The sequence below is a fragment of the Equus caballus genome, chromosome 30, assembly GCF_041296265.1.
Source record: "Equus caballus isolate H_3958 breed thoroughbred chromosome 30, TB-T2T, whole genome shotgun sequence".
NCBI lineage: Eukaryota > Metazoa > Chordata > Mammalia > Perissodactyla > Equidae > Equus > Equus caballus.
The window spans coordinates 17,590,393-17,597,122 of NC_091713.1; the positions used below are offsets into that span (position 1 = coordinate 17,590,393).

The window sequence follows — 6,730 nt, forward strand, 5'->3', positions numbered from 1 at the left end:
GAAATCTAAGAGTGTGTGGGTATAAACTTGAAAGTCACTTGTCACTGTGATTAAACCTGGTCTGAGAGGAGAGTGGATTCTTGGCAGATGCTGCTGACCTAATTAAAGAATAGCTTTGGGAATGCCATAGTTCCTCCTAATGGACCATCTAAGGAAAAAACTATATGGTGATACTCAGAGTTCTTTGCAATTATAGAGTACTCCTGCCAAAAACACGAATTAATTCATCCCTTTAAACTCTATTGGAGAAAGCAATTTCATTCTTGGGAGAGATAAAGGGCAGCTATGCTTATAAATTCCTGGGCTGCAGTTTTAAGAACGAATGGGGCAAAATTCGAAACAGCTTTTCATGTCCGACCTTCAGAAATGAGCCACAACCCTGAATATCAAGGTCCTATTTTATCTCCTCCTTGCTCTTTCTCTGTAGGTAAAAGCAGAATAGCACCAATCTTTTCGATGAGGCAAGGGTCAGGAGGTTACGGTGGAGAATAATATTCAGTGAGTAACCTGCTCTGTAGTCGCTAACCATCAATTTCTTCGTGGGCAGGTGGGGTGACCACAGATGAAATGCTCTGTAACCCATGACCAGGCCCCTGAGTCATAGTTTGAAATGGCAGGCTACTATTACAGTGAATAACCCAGCGATGAAAGGAGGCCACAAAAGAAGTCCTGACCTTCTTCTTTAGAAACGTTTTCATTTCCTTAGCTTCGGCTCATCTTATTTTTAGAAAGCATAATTGTTCCTCTGGATCCCATCAAACAGGAGTTTCTTTTCTTACATTTTTTGGCAAGACTTGAATATAATAACCTTATCCAAGGAGCCTTGCTGATTGTCTCTGAAATGAGAGAGGGGGGAAAGCATAAAAGAATTAAAAACAAAAAAATCCATGGTTGGAAAAAACTTTTAGAGGTTGTTTAATTTAACCCTCCTGAGTAACAGCTTTGCGTGAAGCCTGAACTATTTCAGGAAACTGAATTTCTTTTCTTAAAGACTCTCAGGAAAGAACTTCTTATAACGATTTTAGACACTCAGGCAAGTATTTAAGGATTGGGTTTCACCTAATTTCATCCTGGAGTTTCTTGCTTCGGGAAAGGATTAACCCAAGGGTAATCTGCAGAGCCCTTTGGATTTAAAACGATTCAATAGAGAAATTAATTCATAAAGGAGGCAGCTGTAGGTTGGACTGTTCAAACTCTGCTCAAATTTTTGTTTGGAGCTCACCTTCATATTTGCAGCATACTTTTCAAACCAGCAGTAGGACCACCATGTATGGCATGCGCAGATCGGGAAACTGAGGTACGGAGAGCTCTGGGACACTGTTAGACTATCTCGCTTCTGTGCCCAAGAGGATGCCTTCTCTCTGGGGAAAGAATTGTCCCGGCAGTGGCTTTCGCAGATGGAAGGTGAGCTCCGGGAGAGCCCTCAGCCTTTCGTCTCTGCATGATCAGAATCTGAGATGGACAGCGGGCAGCGGTGAGGGAGGTTTGGTGTGTGCTGTTGCTCGGAATAAATTTTTACATTCCAGGGACTTTTTTCATGAGAAAAGTTAATAACTGACTTTGAAAAAAAGATAAGAAAAAAAAGGAAAGACAATTACTCTTAAAAATGATCAACTAGCAGTGGAATTTTCATGTCCCAACTGCCTGTACTTGGGACGGTTTGGTGGTTTGCTCAGGTTCTAAGTTTCTTCTCATCCCTCTCATCTTTTACTTCCCTTCAATATCCTGCCAGAGAGGTTGCATGCGGGACTTTCTGGGAAGTGAGAACATACTCATTGTTTACTTTTTTTTTTTTTTGATGAAGATTAGCCCTGAGCTAACTACCGCCAATCCTCCTCTTTTTCGCTAAGGAAGACTGGCCCTGAGCTAACATCCATGCCCATCTTCTTCCACTTTATATGTGGGACGCCTACCACAGCATGGCTTTTGCCAAGCAGTGCCATGTCCACACCCAGGATCCGAACTGGCAAACCCCAGGCCGCCGAGAAGCGGAATATGTGAACTTAACCACTGCGCCACTGGGCCGGCCCCTCATTGTCGCTTTTTGGCAACCTGTCTCTTACAGAAGACAATCAGATTCCCTTTTAGACTTCTGAAGTAATTGCCACAGGTTATCTTTCTATATCTTGACCAATGGGCTTTTGCTTGACCAATATTATTTTGTATTTTATGAGTCAAAATCTTGAAAAATGAATTTACTGAAATGTCTCTTCTATGCATCTTAGTCTACATTCTGCACAACACATAATCGGAGGTCAAAAAAATCATGCTTGTTACTATTGTCATAAAAGTAATAGTAATGATAATAGTAATAATAATGCCAGACAGACTTACCAGTCACCGTTCAAAGATAAGTCTAGCAAACTTTCACCAACAAACAGCAGAGGAGGCCACCTTTGTCCTCTTGGTAAATTGCTGAGCAAATGCTATGTGCAACTGGATGCTTTGGAATGAGGTGTCCGCCCTGCTAATCATCATTCAAATTCTGTGCCAACCCTCACTTTGCATCTCATTTTTTCCAAGCTTCTTTCCCAGCTTCCTTGGTATGTGAGCTTACTGAAAAACACAGTTGGCTTTGAAATTCTTCAAGATTCTCTTCTCTTAGGAAAATTGCCAAATGATACGACTATAATACCTCTTGCAAAAACTGAACTAAAAAACAAATCTGCCTTTTTAAAAACAACAAGACTTAAATCCATACCGCTCATGATGAAGAAAGGCTTACCGAGCGGTGGAAAAGTTAGGTAACCGCCAACAAATATTAGCGCACATGAGTCCATTAACTAACCACGAACGTCAATGAATTTGCCTCTTGAATCAGTGACCTAATCCATTAGATTAGATTGTTTGAAAAAGAAAGGTTTCAAATAATACAAAACTGGGGGCCCAGGAAAACAGCATTTCCCTCCTCCTCTCTAAATCGGGCATTGAGAGTGGGGTTTACCCAGGGAGGCGGGAACGTGGATCCGCCCTCTTTTCCTTCTCTGTTGTCATCCACCTTTTGTTTCTCAGCTGTTACACAGTGGGCTCTCCACAGAGCTCCTCTTTTAAACAGATTTGGCTCCGAATTCATTGTCTTAACTCGGTTTCCTTATTCTGCCCTAGGGTTGTCTGTTTCAATTGACATAAACTCTTTGACTCCAATGTCCTAATAAGATTTTTCTATTCTCTTTCTCCTGTCAGTGGATTTGGAAGAGCTGTCCTCTCTGATTCTTCAGTTCCAGTTCTCGATCCATCTTATGAACAAATGTACCACTTTCTTTTTTTTTCTGTATTTTTGAATTGAAATATATTTGACACATAACATTGTGTAAGTTTAAGATGCGCATCGTGTTGAGTTGATACATTAATAAACTGCCGTATGATTGCCATTGTAGCGTTAGCTGGTCCTTCTGGCCCATCACAGAATGATCATTCCTTTTTTGTGGTGGGAATAATTAAGATCTGGTCTCTTAGCAAGTTTGATGTTTATCCACTTTCCTCCTCATATGTGACTGGCTTCTTCTGAATGCTACCACGTAATAGGTGCTTCATAAATATTCGTTAACATGTGAATGGAGTTAAGTCAGGAAGCTGTTTATTACCTGTGAGCTGTTGCCAGCTCTAACACGCCAGATGAAAGCAGACAGGTGAGAGGAGCACAAATGAGCCATTATCTGGCTCACAGCCGGGTCCTTTTTTTTGTTTTTTTTTTTGAGGATGATTAGTCCTGAGCTAACTACTGCCACTCCTCCTCTTTTTGCTGAGGAAGACTGGCCCTCAGCTAACATCCGTGCCCATCTTCCTCTACTTTATATGTGGGACGCCTACCACAGCATGGCGTGCCAAGCAGTGCCATGTCCACACCGGGATCCTAACCAGCGAACCCCGGGCCCGCCGAGAAGCAGAACATGCGCACTTAACCGCTGCGCCACTGGGCCAGCCCTAGGCTGGTCCTTTCGATTTTACACAGTTTTTAAATTTTGTTCCCCCTCAGTAATTAGATGTTGCATCTATAAAGCCCTCACATTTCTAAAATCTGAAAGTCAAAATTTTGGCCCATTTAAAAACATCTCAAAGCTCAACCACGGACAAAATTCAATAAAAATGTTTTGTTAGTAATCATTTCTCTTAAAATGCAAAATAAAATGGCTTAATAAAAATACCAAGAAAGATGACGATGATGATAATGCAACCTTCTATCATATTTGTCTGATAATTATCTTACAGGTGAGTTAGATGTTTAATAAATACCAAGTTTACGTTTGTGGACTTGGAAGGCCTCTGTTAGGTAAGAAAGTTGGGGAGTGGTAAAGAGGTCTTTTCTTTTTGTTTGTTTGTTTGTTATTATTTTTTATATTTCTTTATTATTATTTATATTTCTTTTTTTCTTTTTTCCTTTTTTTTTTTTGAGGAAGATTAGCCCTGAGCTAACATCTGCTGCCAATCCTCCTCTTTTTGCTGAGGAAGACTGGCCCTGAGCTAACATCCGTGCCTATCTTCCTCTACTTTATATGTGGGACGCCTACCACAGCATGGCGTGCCAAGCAGTGCCATGTCTGCACCCAGGATCCGAACCGGGAAACCCTGGGCCACCGAAGCGGAACGTGCACACTTAATCGCTGCGCCACGGGGCTGGCCCCAGTATCCAATCTTTTTAGCTTCATAAAAATGTGGCACCATCTCCCACTGTATTAGATTCCTATTGCTACTGTAACAAATGACCACAAACTTAGCGGTTTAAAACGATAAAAATGTATTACCTGACAGTAGGTCAGCAGTTTGACGAAAGTCCGACTGGGCTGAAGTCAGGGTCTCAGCAGGGCTGGGGCCATTGTGGAGTCTCTGGGGCAGAATCTGCTTCCTCGCCTTCTCCAGCTCCTAGAGGCTGCTAGACTTCCGGGGCTCGCAGCCCTCCCTCCATCTTTATAGCCAACACTGTGGCATCTCTCTAACGGTTCTTCTGTAGTCACCTCTCCCTGTGACTATGACCTCAGCTGAGAAAGATGCTCTGATTTTAAAGACCACGTGATTAGATCAGGCCCGACTAGATAATCCAGATCAATCCCCATCTCAAGGTCCTCAACTTAATCACATCTACAAAGTCCCTTTCGCCGCATAAGGTTTATATATTTATTCACAGGTTCTGGATCAGGATGTGGACATCTTTACGGGGCTATCATTCTGCCTCCCAAACTCACCTTTCCTCCTCTCTATATTCAGGGTTGACATTGTGATGACTCACCTTTTAAAACACTGTGTTGATGGGTTTATAAAGCCATCAAGATGTTTCCTCAAGACTTGCGCACTTTACTGCGTATGTGCTTTGCTGTGCAGAGCATAACGAAGCGTGTCGGCAGGTCCCACGTGGAGGCTGGTCTCCAGTCTGTGAGGATTGTGCCAGAGGTGCTGTAAAGAATCCTGCTTCAGTGGTTGCTCACCAACAGTCGGTCAAAGGAGGCTTGTTTCTCAGGGCTCCTTGAGGGCGGGGACTATTCTCCATTGTGACTCAGCGCCTGACACATCTGAGTGCCCAGAAGATGTTTGCCACATGAATGAAGGCCCTCTTCCTGACTGTGGAGAGCCCAGATTGAAGCCACTTCCCTGGGTTTAGGGCTTTTGCCATGTGTGACCTGGAACTTTGGTAGACCAACCCCTGACCTTGTAGAGGGGCATTTGACCTTGAAGATCAACATTCCAGGATTACTCCCAACCCACTCTTTCTTCTAGGCTACAGGAGCCTGTGAGCTGGTTCTGATGACAGGTTTGACGTGGTCTCTGATGTGCTTACGTCTGCCTGGCTCCCTCTCCATGCAAACCTGGGCATTTGCCTTCTTCCCGCTGGCACTGTCCTACCCCCAAGACCAGAGTCTGCCCAAGAGGCACAGTCTAGTGATTGGTGCCCTGCAACCAGCTGATGCTTATCTGATGCTAATTCCCTGGATTTCTATTACAGTAGGGCTCCGCCTGCCTCGCAGGGCATCCTGCGACATCATGTTAGTCCTTCAAGACTCACTGTAACCTTGTCTATAACCTGAGCCATTGCTCTGCTCTTCCCGGAGACTGTCTTCTCTTAGTCAGACCAGGTGCTGTCCTGCTACCTGCTGCTGCTCGTTCCTCAAGCGCCTGCCACACTCCAGCTGACAGATCCAGTCCAGATCCTGGGCCTCCCAATCTACCCCTCCCACTGCTGGGCCGAGCCCAGACCTCAAAGTGATAGAAATGTGAATGCACTGAAAACAGGCGCAGCCCTGAGCACGGACAGAGCATGACTCAAGTGTAGGGGGACAAAGATGTCCAAATGCCACAGTGGTAAGTTTACAGTTTATTTTGTAAGTCATTCGTGAGTTCTACACAATTGCAGAGCAGGTGGAACCGTGTCCTAAGGAACGGCAAAGCCTTCTCTACCACCTGGTTCATCTTCTGGCTCCTCCACAGAATAGTCTTGTGACCTTGTGACATGTATTTACCCTTTCTATGCCTCAGTTTCTTCCTTTGTAAACGTAGGCATCATAATAGAACATATTTCATAGGATTGTTATGAGAATTAAATGCCTTAATACTGTTAAAAGGTTGACACAGCACTTCACACATAAGCACTTACTACTCATCAATTATCATCATCTGTGAACGCGGAGCAGCCTCCCTCGGACTGAACGGGCAGAGTCCTTCGGGATCAATTAGGAGAAGCTAAGAGGTGAATCAATGCCTTCTTTCTATAAGAGAGTAACCTTGCTAGGTCCACATAGAC

The 6,730-nt window shown here is 43.8% G+C and overlaps 1 long non-coding RNA gene across 2 annotated transcripts; it reads right to left on the reverse strand.

Moving 5' to 3' along the window:
• Window positions 1–238: 238 nt before the first annotated feature.
• LOC111771329 (uncharacterized) lies at window positions 239–5,483 on the reverse strand. Of its 2 annotated transcripts, none has more exons than XR_011434289.1 (4): window positions 5,225–5,483; window positions 4,743–4,990; window positions 1,223–1,558; window positions 239–836 (listed from the first exon to the last, which is right to left on the reverse strand). It is a non-coding gene; the product is annotated as an uncharacterized lncRNA (long non-coding RNA). The 2 variants fall into 2 exon arrangements; XR_011434290.1 differs by having other exon boundaries at window positions 385–836; window positions 1,223–1,554.
• Between the last annotated feature and the right edge of the window lie 1,247 nt (window positions 5,484–6,730).